The following is a 14248-nucleotide window of genomic DNA, read 5'->3' as shown; positions in this document are numbered from 1 at the left end:
TCCCCAGACTCAGAAATGGTTAATGGAAAGCAAATGTCATCTTGTTTATGTGATTCCATTTTTCCACTGTCCTATATATTACTTACAAGATCTGCCTGTCTTCCAGGGCTGCTTTCTGTTTTCATAACTAATGAGTTTCCCAACGCCATCAGTGTGATCTGTTAGTTCTCTCGGAGGCGTGACAGTGTGGAAAGAGCAGCGCAGTGATGTGTCAAGTGTACGTGAAAGTGTAAGTAGACTTAGCAGTCCAGTTGGTAATTTTGGGAACAGAAGTACAGATTGCACTCTATTTTCTGAATATTGAAGCACATGTTCTTTTTCAGACTGCTCGTTTCTTGTGTGTTCCACATGTTTGTTCTGTATTCAGCATTTGAGTGTTGGCTGATGGACAGCTCTGGGTGCAGCAGTGCTCTGCTCCGTGCGCTTCTCCAGGAGAAAGGGAGAAAGCTGTCAGAATCCTACTTTGATCCTTCAAAGTACATGGATTTTCATCTGCCTTGGTTTCTCTCTTTATAAACTCAAGGCTTGGAAGCCTTCTCTGTTGGTGATGTGGCAGTCCTGTTCTGTTGTGGTTTTTGTACATCCTGATAGACGAGCAAATCTCTTGCACCAACCTCAAGGCTGTGCCCTTCCCTCAGCCATCCCAGTTTGGCCATGTGCTCATGTATCTGAGGTGCTCCCTCCTTACAGGCAGCCGAGTTACAGACTTCACAAACAGAGCAGTGCCAGGCTTCACAGCCTCACGTTTCTGAGAATTACCCTACCATAAAGGCATGTCCTGTGTACGCTGCACGTCCCTTGTCTCTGAGATAACCTGGAGCTGAACTGTGTGATGAGATTATTTTCTAATGAGAACATCTGTGCTCTCGGTTTGGGCACAAAATCAAGTCTGAGTATGGGGCTGCCCAGCCCTGCCTGTGCCCCCTTCAGCAGGGGAAAGAGCAGTTAAATTTGTTTAGTGGCAGTAACAGGGTCATGTTGGTGCGGGGAACCTGAATGACACAGGTCCCAGACTGGCAGACATGGACGTTGCTCTGCTTGACCTCAGTGTCACTGAGCCACCTGAGCATCGACCTACACACAGGGAGCACAGGGCCCAGCTTGGGTCCCCAGGTGTGTGCTGTGGATGAGGTGATGCTGGGGATATGGGGGAAGGGGCACATGGGGAGAGCAGGGCAGAGCTCCAGGGACTGGGAGAGAGAATGGGCACCCCAATCTAACTTGTTCCCTCTGCTCTTTTAGGAACCTGCCCAGAGCCCACAGCTCACAGAGCCAATAGGAGACAAAAGTGGTGCATCCCAAAACTGTCAGGGACTGAGTTCATAGAATCACACAGTTGTTAAGGTTGGAAAATCAGTTAACTAAGTCCCACCCTACCATGCCCATTGACCACATCCTTCAGTGCCACATCTCCATGGTTCTGGAACACCTCGGGGGGGGGGGGGGGACTCCCCCACTCCCTGGGCTGCTGTACCAACAATTTACCACTCCTTTTGAGAAGTTCTTTCTCATATTTGACCTGAATCCCCTCCCCTGGCACAACTGACCATCCCCTCTTGTCCTATTGCTGTTAGCTGGGAGCAGAGGCCAACCCCCATCTTGCCACAACCTCCTTTCAGATCATTGTAGAGAGCAGTGAAGTCTCCCCAGGCCTCCTTTTCTCCAGACTGAACCATCCCAGGTCCCTCAGCCTCCCCTCATCATGTTCCATACCCTTCACAGCTCTCTTGTCCTTCCCTGGATCCCTTTGGGAAGGGATTTGGGGTCAAGGCAGGCAGGGAGCTGCCTGTCTGTGGGATGCTACAGCTCATCAAAATCTTTCAACAGCAGCTTGGATCCATCCAACCCCCACACCCTGGAGGGGCCCAGGGAGTTCTCTGAGAGGCCCAACACACCCTTACAGAGCACAAGCGATGCTCCGGTCCTGCCCTGAGGAGGGCTCCCAGTATGAGCCCTGTAGAGATCGGGGCACAATTGGGATTTATCCAGCTGGGTCAGGGCTGGAACCACCGCAGGCGCTGACGGAGAAAATATTTTGTGTTCCCACAGTGAGTGATCCCACTGCAAGGGTTTTATTGAGCAAGAAGAAATGCTTACGCTGAAAAATCCGAGCCTTGGCCAAGGCACAACTAAAACGGAGAGAACGCTTAGGAAACATTTATTAAACCCTGAGGACCTTTACATGCCATGAGTGAGTGTCCCAGTGCGTGGAGCTTAAATTAATTTCTTTGTGCATTGATGATCTTTGTTTTATTAGCTTGTGTTTTTGAAAAGTCACCTATTGGGTAGCAGAGGTGCCAGTGACGTTTGAAGGTGGTTAAAATAAACCAGCCCAATGGGGTGAGAGAGCAGGATGATCTGAAAGGAGGATGGAGCAGGCATTCTGCTTTTATTTGGGATTTTTGCTCTTCCTTGAACAGAGGACGAGGCTGCTCCCAGCTGGGCAGCGTACTGATGGCACTGCTGCTGCTCTGCTGTGAATCCTATGCTTTACCCTCCTTTAAGGGCAGTCTTCCCCCACTCCCCACTGCATGGTGTGAGCCCTGCAGAGCTGCTGAAGAAAATCTGGTGCTTCTCTATAGGGCCAGGCAAAAAAATTCATTATTCATTTATTAAAAAAAAACACAACACCCAAACCATCTGCTGATGGAGGGGTCCTGGGGCCAAAACCTTCCTCCACTACCAGACCCTGGGGACAGCAGTGGGTGGTGTGTTGGTCCTCAGTTGGTCTGGGCTTTTCCTTCTTAAAAGAGATAGACTTAAAGCTCAGCTCGGGTGCTGTTCCCTCAGCTTGGTCAGTTTTCTCCCAAAGTTTTGTCCAGAGCCATGCAGTGCTGTCCTCAAACAAAAGGTGACACATTGCTGTCCTCAGGCATTGATCAGCCTGTGCTGGGGGGGGGTCTGGGCTGGGAGCAGCCCCGAGAATTGGATTTGCCTGCATGTAACCCAGGGGGTCCAGACTGGCAGGGAGCGTCAGTCGGCTCCTCTCTTTGTAAGGCATGGTGGTTGTTTTTGTGGTTTGTGTGTTTGTTTGTTTGTTCCATTCAAATTCATCCAAAAAGGTTCTTTTTCCCCATTTGCATTGTTCACCGATTTCCTTAGAAACCTCGGTGGAACGCAGCAATTAAAGCCCCTTTGGCACAAAGCAGTGGAGGTGAAGGAAAGGAGAAGGAAGCATAGAAACCCAGAGGGATTTCAACCGCTTCCTTCTATCAATCTGTCCCTTCCTGCTGCCAACACAAACACCTGTGGGCCCCGTCCCACACACAGTGACACTGGGGGACCCACAGACCAAGCCAATCCCAACACCCCACCCTGTGTTCTGCGGCTGTGGGTGCTTTGAAGAGCCCAGAGTGGCTCCATAGACCAACCCAGCCCCAAAATATCCCACTGCTGAAGCGTCTTCCTGCTTGTTCTCTGCTTTTGGGGCTTTTCCCATCCCCTCTCCCCACCTTTCTCTGTGGCACTGGGAGCTGGAGTGCTCCCTGTAAGGAGAATTGAGCTGGTGGCACCCATGGGGAGCAATAGGAAATGCAGAGCCCCGGTGGCAGCGGGTGCAGGGAGGGCAGTCGTGAGTGCTGAGCTCTTTGCTGGTGCCTCAGCACAGCCCAGGAGTTAATCATTAAAATGTGCCAATGTGTAACTACTCTCCACAGGACAACGAACTGAGAATTATTTAACACCATTTAAATGGGTCATAGCAGTCACTATAATAACTGTGCCTGGAGCCAATGGGAGCCATCGGGCTGCTATAAAAGTGGGTGGGGAGGAGCAGCGCTGAGCACCCAAAGGCTGGGTGCTGCCCTATGGAGAGATCCCAGCCCTTGTAGGGCTCTGCACCCACCCTCTGTGCTGACATTGAAGGGCAGGGGCCTGGGGGCTGCTGCTGCTGCTAATGGGATCCGGAATTTGAGTGGAAAAAGGTGAAACTCAGCAGCGTGGTGAGTGAGGACGCTCAGCCGAGGGGATGTGCAGGGTGTGAGCATGGAGCACATGTGGGTATGTAATATATCTGTACATAGAGCACACAGCTTTGGTGAGCCACGTGTTGGGGGTTGGGTTTCGGAGTGCTGGTACCATTCTGTCAGTTGTGTCTTGGTGCTGGAGTGGCCAACTGTGGGCTGGGGAGCCCTGAGTGCCCCACATCCCATATGTATATGCTCAAATTTTGTGCATATTGTTATGTGGATATTTAGTTACATAAATGCATTTATACATATTGAAATATCGAAATACTTGTTACATCCTATGTTCAAATTAACAGCTTTATATATCTGCCTAAATGTGTGCATTTAAAGTGCACTGAAGTGCCTAATATATTCCAGTATAGCTGTGCATGTGTAAGCATATAATCATACATGTGTACCTATATATTATATACACACATACCAGCGTGTGTACACACATATATATATGCACTTATTCATGTGCAGGAGCAGGAGGAAAGCAGTGTGTGTTACACCCCCAAGCCCCACAGCTCCCTATGGGTGCCCATCTCCTTTCCCCAGGGATGTCCTGCTGCACCGGGTGCTGCTTTGTGTCTGAAAAGGCTGTTGGGGGAATAAATGATTGACAGAGCCTATGTGGGACATGGCCGTGTTTGCTGTTCTGCCCATGTTTGCCATGCACTGTTCCTGACCTTGGCCTGGGGGCTGTGCTGCTTCCAGCTGCTTCTCAGGATGTGGGGAACTGACAACAAAAAATGGTTTCCCCCCTTCCCTCCCCCAGTAGTTTTCTGGTAGCACCAGGAGCTGATCTTTAGCCACTGTGAATGGGGAGAATCTGCTGCCAGGATGGGATCCTTCCTGTGGGGCCCAGCACAGGACCCCATTTTTTCTTCCTGTGTTTTTTTCAGGACTCTCAGCACAGCACAGGTTTGGTTTTGAAACCACAGTGGTGCGGGAGCCTCTCTGTGCTCAAGCTCATGGCCAGGGCTCAGCGCTGGAAACCCTCAGCCTGACATGAGCAGCACTTTGGCAGCAGGATTTGGAATTGGGGGTTGTTTGTATTTTGTTTTAGGATGGTTGGGAGCCTCTCCTGCACCTCCTCGCACCGCTCTCCAGACACAGATGAGATCATTGCTGTCTCGCTGACATCTCAAGTGCTCCAGCAGATAATTCATGGCTGCAACACACGGTGTAGGGCTCTGCTTTGCAAACCTCTGAGCACCTCCTGCCATTAAACAGGAGTCAATCCCCCAGCAAACAGCTCTGCCCCATTGCATGGAGAGTGCTGAGTGCCCTGCAGAGACTTATTTCCTTGGTCAGTGCCACGAGATGTGCCAAGCATCCCTGTGCAGCAGAGCTCCATGTGCTGCTTGCAGCCAGGCTCCCTGCAATATTGGACTTTATTTCTTATTTTATTTCAGAGGAAACCCAGAAGGGAGGAGGGAGCTGGGCTCTGCTTTGCTCTCAGCTGTTCCCGAGTGCTCAGCCTGCACACATCCTCGTGCCACATCGACAGCTTTCTGTGAGCCAGGAGCACGGGAAGGTGCCCAGAAATGTGAGAGAGGAGCGCTCAGCTCCTGCTCTGAGTGGAAAAACTGTGCCTGTGGTGTGTGATGGAGGGGGGAGGGAGGGCCAGTACCCACAGGGAGCCCCGAGGATGCTGCAGCTCCTGTGCTCTCACAGCTGGGGAACAAATCTTGCTATGAAATGAATACAGCACAATGGCTTCTGCAGGCAGCGGGAAGGTCAGCTGTTGGTTGTCACATGCAGAAATGTGATGAGGGATGGGATGAGGGGTGGGATGATGGAGCCAACCATCATCCTGAAGGGTTGATGAAGGCTCTGTGCTGAGCTGCAGGGAGAGGCAGACATCCGTGCCCCAAATTCCAGCAACGGGCTGCAATGCGACTGGAGTGATGCTCACAGCTGGGGATCCGTGCCACTGTGTGCTGGGTCGGGGTGGTGGGATGTGGGGAAATATCATTTCTGAGTCCCCAATCAAGGCACCGGTCCAGTGCTCCCAGCTTTGACAGCCAGCTGCCAAATCCATCCTTTCTACCTACGCAGAGTGAAACCTGTTGCAATTTGTAAGAGCAGCTCAGCTCCAGCTGTGCACCGGACAGGAGGGATGCCGGGCAGGGCTGCATCCCACTCCTTCCCTTGTGCTTCCTTTAGGATCAGAAAGACCTTTTATAGGGCATGGGAAGCTGAGAGCCCACAGACCCGTTGTGCAACTGCTGTGGAGGCATTCGAGGAAATAGAAAAACATCTGCAGTGCTGCCAGGACACAGCAAAGGCAGCGAGTGCAGCTCCAGAGCAGGGAACAAGCTGTGCAGAGAGGGAAATTCTTTGCATTCTTAGCAATAGGAAGGTGGGATTGGAGTAGAACACCGAGTGAGTGCCAAGGTATCAGGAACACACTTCTTGCTTTTAACCATTGTGCTCGTGTTGAGCTCAGGGATGTTTTTGGAGTGGATTTAATCTGTCAAAAAGAAGCATTGTGCTGGATGTGAAGGGAGGGAAGCAAAGCACTGCCGTGTTCCTGATGCAGATCCCTGCTCATGGCTCAGGGCAGCAGTGCTGGTGCTGTAGCCATGTGCAGCTCCTGATCTTCCTTTCCATATTTGCTCCCTGGGCACTGTGCGGGGGCTGCAGACTGCAGCCTGCAAATGGATCCGTGTGAGTCACGGCTTAAAGCCATGAAAGAAAGAAAACAAACCAACATCAATAAAGCGATCTGAAGCCATAAAACCCAACCAATAAAGCGATCTAAAAAGCACTGCTTTATGGATCGAGGCAGTCTTAGTGGAAATGGGACACAGTGTTTCAGCCGTAAATCATCTGTCCAGACACAACGGGCAGCGCACGGCCTTTATCACCTGAGGAGAGAAACAGGAGAGGGATTTTGGCACCTGGAGGGATTTTCACAGCTGGAGGCTTCAGGGATGCTTGGAGGTGACAAAGCCCCACTGGTTGCCTCTGTTTTGTCCCCGTTGGAGATGGGCAATGAGCCCCACTTTTTGGGAACACATTTTGGGGCTCCCTGCAGTGCGTGATGGGCAATGCATTTAGGATGTTTGCACCTACATGGCTGATTTCTGACATATAAGCAGCAGGCAGCATTCAGCAGGCAGCTCTGTCCTTAGAAGGCTCCATAGAAGGCCCAGATGCTCCGCTATTTTTCATGGAAATCGCTGTGCATCTGTGGGGTTTGAGCACAGAGCGTGCAGACTCCATTCCCTCTCATTCCTCCCAGCAAAACTGCCAGGACAGCAGTGCTGCAGGAGGACGTGGGCCAGGGGGAGGTGGCGAGCAGGGATGTGCAGGTGTGCCGGATGTGCCAGATGTGCGGCCACACCAGATGTGCACAGCAGTGCCCCTGGGGTGGGGGAGGCAGGCGATGACGGAGCCCAGCTGCTCCCAGCCCCCACAGCCGCCTGGCACAGCTGGCCAGAGGCGGCCGCTCTCTCCCAGATGTGTTCCGCCCGCCCCAGCTGCGCGCTGCGGGTGTTCCCCGAACCCGAAGGGGTTAAAAGCATCGCCCCGCCCTCCACCCGTCAATCTCCACCCTCCGTCCAATGACGTTCCGCGACACATCGAAGCCGGCGACCAATCGGGACGCGCTCGTGATCTCCATGGCAGCGCGGGGCCGGGGGCAGTGGGCGGCGCGGTGCGGCGGGGGCCGCTGCCGGTGCGGCTCCCAGCGCCATGCTGCCCGGGGCGGCCCGCCGCGGCGGGGCGGCCGCACTGCTGCTGCTGCTGCGCACAAACGGCCCGGGCCCGGCGGCGGCGGCGGTGGCGCAGGTGAGTCCGCGGGGCGGCTCCGAGGGCGCGGGTTCGAGGCTCGGTCGGTGCCACCTCAGCGCGTCACGGAACGGAACCGCCGCGCTGAGCGCGTCCGTGCGAGCGGAGCACGCGGCTGCTGCCGGAGCGCCGCGTTCTGCTTTGCCTCCTTTTATTGCTATTATTTCTTACTCTCCTTTAATCCAAAGCATTCCCCGGCTCCGCTTCCCGCCCGCGCGGCTCCTTTTGTTCCGCCGTTCTTTCGCCTTTCCGTGCCCTGCGCCGCTCCGCCGCTTTCGGTCCTGTTGGGAATGGTTTCATCTCCGAAGAGCGGAGCTGCAGCGGCACGGCTGCACGTGGAGCGGGGGCAGCGTCCTTACAGGTGTCCCGGAGCCGCGGGGCTGCGGGCTCTGAGGGCTGGGATTGGACCCGGGAGCTGAGAGGTCTTTTCCAACCCGAACGGTTCTGTGCCGCTATGAAGAGCGTGGAGCTGCATCCGGAGGAAGCTCTGATGCGGACGCAGCGATAGGAGCCGAATGCTTTGGTTGCAGCCTGGCTGCGCGCTGCTTCCACACGTGGAGCTTTCAGGTCGGTGTCCGTGGAGGTGAACTCGGCTTTTCTGCTCCTCAGAGGCTGAGATTGCAAACAGAAAGAAAACGCGGGTTCGGGGGAAGGCAGTGTGAACCTTATGTATATATTCACAGTGTTGCCTTATGGCTGTCCCTGCAGGAGCGTTGCTCACACGTCTGTGTTTCCATACAGCACTGTGCTCCGACTTTGCTGTTCCATCTGCCAGCCCTGCGGCTGCTGTGCATCACAGCTCCTTTCTTCGTGGAGGTGAATTAAAATTAACTCGCGCTGTTTTATCGGTGTCTTTTTTCACTCTATAACTGATGCAGGGAGAGCAGCTGCAGGGCTGGGAGCTGGGATGGCCTTATGAGATTGAAGACGAAGCACTGAATGTTAAGATTTTGAGTTTTATTTCTGGTTTTGCTGGGTGTTTTCCCTGCTCCTTAGCAGCGCGCTGTGCTTTTGAGTGATGCTGCTACATGGCTGGTAGAGTCATTATGGGTGGAAAAGTCCACCAAGATCATCGAGTCCACTAACAGCAGCACGTGGCATCTGGCCTTGGGGGACATCATTGAGATGACTGTACAAACAGCGTTTTGAAGGCATAAAAATGCTTCCAGGAGACCTAATTGACTCTTAGAACAGCCTTCTGACTGAGCCTGCGGCAGTCTGGATGCCTTCTGTTGGTGGTGTGATGTGAATATTTCGGTTGTGTTCCTCAGAGTTGTGCTATACCATTATCATGTAACTGCCAGCTTTCCTATGCAATCTTCTTTGTGGCGAGCAAACGTGAACAACCAGCAACAAACCCACGTGTTGAAGGACAGCTCTGATGGGATTTGTGTGCAATTTGTCTTCAGCTTTCATTTAGAAACCCTGAAAGACCGCCATTGCATTTCATAGAATCACAGAACCACTTGGTGAGCTTAAAACAGAACTTTTCATGGGGACTGTCTGATGTGTGCAGTGTTTTCTCAGTATGTATCTAATATACTGTGTTGTTTTGAAGAGGATCCTAACAACATTCAGCCACCATTCCAGTATATATTTTCAGAGTGTAATGCCTGAGGGGAAAATGCGCTCAGAAATGGTGAACCCAGTTCTCTAGCATTAGTATTAGTGGTATTTTTTTGGACCCGTGTGTGGGGTGATGTTGGCGGTGTCTCGTTGCTGCAGAGCTCAGGGCAGCAGGAGGGCACTCCTTTGTACAAGAACACCCAAAAGCTTTTTGCAGCTGGGTGCTGTGTGTGCAGTGTGTGGCCTGGAGCTGGGCTGGAAGATGAGCGGCTGAAGTCCAGCTGCAGAGCCAGCCAGCTCTGCTTGCTGCATTCAGGGAAGCTCATGTGGGTGCATTTCTGCTTTTTTGAGCAACAGTGGCCTTCAGAGGGCTCAGCAAGAACTGCTCGGAGCTCCCTCTGTGCAACATAGTGCTGCGGTGATCCAGTTAACTGCATGAGTAAAGCAGAGCCTGTTGCATCTCTCGCTGTCTTTGCTTACCTTGTTTTGGAGGTCAGGCAGAAGCGTGGAAACTAAGCTGAGCAGCAGGAAATGCAGGCACAGGGCTGAGCAGGGTCTTCCTTCACATTGGGTTCTTCTCCAGTCCGATGTTGGTGTACAGACCTAGAGGGAGGCCTGGCTGGCAGAACGTGAGCCAGAAGCTTGAGAGGCAGAAGCCAAGGACAGACTTCTCACCGAAAACTGCTTTGTGTCTGTGGGTTTCTTTGAGGTGGGTGATGCAAGTGGTGTTGCCCCATTGATTTAGCATTGGAAAAAGCTGCTTGGTTGGATGGCAGCCATCAGCTGATGGTCACTGGACTTTCCAGTTTCTGTAATGAGAGTTTGACCTGTAGAGCTCATGGGAGCTGCTTCTGGGGCGTAATGGGTGTTCTTTTATTCCCCTGATAAGGAATTTTAAACAAACCCCAGACTGTTTAACCTTAAGATACAAATGAATGACTTGCTTCTTTTCTATACTGAAACCTTCAGCTTTTTAGATGAACTTTAGGAGAATAGGTCTTAACCCACTGTGTGTACAGGCCAGGGTTGGGGGGGGGGGGGGGGGGAGAACTGCTGTGTGCAGAGTGAGGAAACAAAGCGGTCATTCTGCTTTGCTAACATCTTGTGGCTGACTCATATGTCTGACTTTTCTGGAAGTGAATCCAGTTTGCATGCAGTGCTGCTTAGCTGTGCTTTCATGTACTGCAAAGCGTGGATCCCATCTCGGTGTGTTTTTGTTACATGTATATTTGCTGGGAGTTTGTTTTTATCTGTCATTCAAGACCTGCTGATTGATCTGCAGCTCATGTTGCGGTGTTTCTGTTGTTGGTTGGTTGGTTTTTGGTCATTTCATTATTTTGATGAAGAGCTGTACCTTTAGTGGAGTAAAGAGCCCACTGTTTTTCAAAGCTCAGCTTCTATGCTACGAGGGACAGCGGACTGCCTTGCTGTGACTGTAAAATGCAGTCAGCTGATACTGCTAACAGAGCGTTATTGACTTGTAGCTCGCCTCCAGGTTGGCGTTGATGCGATCCAGAGCGCTCACTCATGGAAGGCCGAAGGTGGGGTCTGTTGATTTGTGAGCTGCCGTTAGGGCAGTCACTTCCACCTGTCACACTTATCTTGAAGAGCTTTATGTGTATCTTGGGGCCCAGGAGGGAGTTTGCTGGCTTGCAGAGCACGTTGGTTTGCTGAGCAGTGCTGTTTCGTCAGCTCCTCTGTTGGTTTCCTGATGTACAAGACCTTGGTCTTGCTATGTTTCATGGCAGTTGCATGCTCCAAGCACTGCTTTCAGGTAGACAGCAGCATGGGAGGTCATAGGGCAGCAAAGCTCTGTCTGCTTATGCTCTTTCAACCTTTGGCATCACTGAGCTTACCAACGTTTACTGCATCGATTGAAGCTGTTTGCGGTTGGTTGGTGGTTGTTTTCTCACATGTCTGTGTGTGTCACGTGGATTTTTTTTATTGCTGCTTTTGTGAGCAGTCAATGGTAATTTAGGAAACCAACTGGCAAACCGTGGTGCTCACAGCATTTGCTGCTGAGGGTGACTCATCCCTCCATCCCCAGGGACGGAGTGTTTGAGCCTTTGGTCACTTGTTCGGCCCTGCTGCTGCTTGTTCTTCAGCTTGGTTCTGTTGTTTCAATACCAATGGCTGCAGTGATCTGTTTCCTGCAGAGATCAGCTGCTGAACTTGGAGTTGGACTCAGTGGTCCTCACGGGTCCACCTAACCTTGGGCATTTGGTGATGCTATGAACTTCTTCACCCTCAGGGGACAGTTGGTTGTTTGCCTGTTTGTTTTTAGTTTGGAAGGTGAAGGAGATCTTTGGTTCAGTGTTTTGCTTTAGGGGGTGATGGTTGAGGAAATGAGTTTTATGGAATGTACTCAAACCAAATAACATCAGGGTTGGTGTAAATGTTTGCATGTCTTGTGTGCTCTGCAGCAAAGTGTCCTTCTGTTGCATTAGCTCTTTTCTGAGCGCTTTTAACTAAATCTTCTCTGTTTCTTAAAGCATTTAAAGAGATTTTGGGTGTTGTTTGCTGGCTTAAGTGGAACAGTTTCCTTTCCTAAGTGAAAACTGTGTGCATGCTGAGTTTGCTTAGGAGAGACGTTTTGCTTTTTGGTGCTGTGGATTGAACTGTGTACTTCTGTTTATATCCATGTATTTAAGGTAGAGTTAAGCCAGCTCTTCAGCAGGGAGCAGCACGTGAAGCATAATGAGGCTTTGTAGGATAAGAGGTGGTGGCTGTGGGTTTCATCAGGGGAGATTCAGGTTGGAAATGAGGGACAATTTCTTCTCCAAAGAGCAGTGCTGCGGTGGCACAGCTGCACAGGGAGGTGTTCCAGAATCATGGAGATGTGGCATTGAGGTGGGGTGGTTGGGGTTGGACGTTGAGGGTTGCTGCTGATGGGGATGGAGGAGCATTGAGGCAGCCAGCATCCAAACGTTGGCAGTACGGCAGCGCTTGGAGCTCCTCACAATGAAAAGCATCTGTGATTCATGCTGCTCAGTGAGTTGTTTCAGCTCTGAAAAGTGAGCTCATGTTTAAAGTAGCAATTAGAGGGCTAATTTCGTTTGAATTCGGAGAGTAAGAGTAGGTTTTCAGGCTGGTTCATGTCTCCATAAACACAGCACGGTTGGATGGCAGAACACAGGTAAGGGAGCTGTCTGTACAATAACTAATAGGGATGGAAAAGGTAAGTGTTCAGGGTTGAGGTCAGTGTGAGCAGATGAAGGCAGCTGGGAGCTGAGGCAGCAGTTCTGTCCCAGCCACGTTGGATATAAGCATTGGTACCCACTGTAAGTCATGGCTTGTTCTCCATCCTTCCTGCATGTGTCTGCGTTGGAATTCAGCAACAGATTTTAAACCTTTTGTTTCTATCTAAAGCTTTTGTTCAGACTCATGTACGTTGCTTAAGTGATCTAATTAGGTCTTTGGTTCTCACTTGTACTGTAAATGGTGCAGTTTGAAGGAGCCAAAATAGAAAATGATGCTTGTGAAAAACCTTGTTTTGATTTTGGGTGTTTTGGAGCTTCAGGCACCATCCTCTCATCACTGCTGATCTAAATAAAAGTCATACATATTTAGTAATAGGTGTGCAAAGCCTTGCATTTCAGCACATCTCATTTGTTTTTGGGCACTGAATTGGCCTGTCATTGTAGAAGATATTACCATAGCTACGTGAAAATAACTTACAGGAGGGAAGCAGAACTTTTGCTGTAGCTCAATTCGCTTTGAACTGTGCTGATACGCTCTGTCACCAGGTAATGGCAACTGCTTAATTCATAGAGTGAGAATGGATTTAATGTAGGACTTTGGCACCTCAGGAGAGAGACGAGAGGTTATCCTTGATTTGCCTTTTTTCCATAGTTTTGTGATAGTTGTAAGGGTTTAAAACCGCCTGGATGATTTATGTGTGATATTGTAGAACCAGAAGGGAGGTCCTGCTATGATGTAACAGTTAAACATTTTTTTTACAGCACGTATTTCCATTCCATACTATAAACGTGGGCTGACTGTAACTATAAACCCATGGATGTGGCTGCCAGGATGCTTTATGGAGCGTAGCTGTCTTACTGGCATTGGCCATTGCCTTTTGATTTGTCATGGGAGCACTTGCCATAAACCTCTGTGTAAAATGCAATACATTCACATTCTTAGCTTGCAAGTGTTATGTTTTGGATGGGGGAGGGTGCTGGCTGTCATGGGATCAGTGAGGTTGGAAGAGACCTCTAAGATCATCAGGTCCATCTCCCAGCCCCTCCATGCCCAGCAAGAATGCAGATCTGTTTAGGTGATGTAGGAGAAACTAAAAGTGCAAGCTGACAGCATTGCTTGAAAGGAGCACAGTTCCTATTGAAGGTAGGATGCAGTATATACTTTGTTCTGGGAACGCTTTATTGAAATTATACAAGGCTTTACCTCTTCCTGCTGCTATTCTGGTTGAGAACAGGGCTGATTTTTCTCTCTAATTTATTCAGTTTTTCAGTATTTCAGCTATTGAAGGCTGATCTTAGTTTTGATCCTGGTCAACTTCAGTCTTGGGTTTTGCTTAATTCATTTTGACTGTCCACTTCTTTCACCAAAGCTCCCCTTGAAATAAAAATGGATTTGTTCTCTACTTATTGGGAACTATTTCTCTTTGTTGCTTTAAGCCCATGATCAAAAACTGGAGCATCTCACAGTCAAATGTTGTTACATTGCTGTGAAACATCTTTTGCTGTCATCTTGTGTTCTCTGAGGGAAGTGGAGCATGTCGAGCTCCTCACTTAGTGAACAAAGGTGCCTTAATGGGTGCTTTTCCCTATTCTAAAGTCCCATACAAATGATGTCTTTGACTGCAGAGTGTAACAGAAGTTATCCAGTGCTGGAATTCTTTCAAATATAGTGCTGGACTATGCCAGAGGACTTCTGTGTAAATAACACTTACCAATCTTGTTATGGGCTGT

The 14248-nt window shown here is 50.4% G+C and overlaps 1 protein-coding gene across 5 annotated transcripts in view; it reads left to right on the top strand.

The window, feature by feature from the left end:
- Positions 1-2214: 2214 nt before the first annotated feature.
- Positions 2215-14248, top strand: part of TPST1 (tyrosylprotein sulfotransferase 1) — a 29978-nt gene continuing 17944 nt past the window's right edge. The window contains exon 1 of one of the 5 annotated variants that reach the window (XM_048966588.1): positions 2215-3941. The gene's annotated coding sequence lies outside the window, so the exon portion shown is untranslated. Of the gene's footprint in view, positions 4000-7623; positions 7752-7815; positions 8319-14248 lie in introns of those variants that run through there. The other 4 variants (XM_048966585.1, XM_048966589.1, XM_048966586.1 and 1 more) reach the window with 4 other exon arrangements.

The sequence above is a fragment of the Lagopus muta genome, chromosome 20, assembly GCF_023343835.1.
Source record: "Lagopus muta isolate bLagMut1 chromosome 20, bLagMut1 primary, whole genome shotgun sequence".
Classification (NCBI taxonomy): Eukaryota; Metazoa; Chordata; class Aves; order Galliformes; family Phasianidae; genus Lagopus; species Lagopus muta.
The sequence above is the reverse complement of the archived record's forward strand: the minus strand, read 5'-3'. Positions and strand labels throughout refer to the sequence as shown.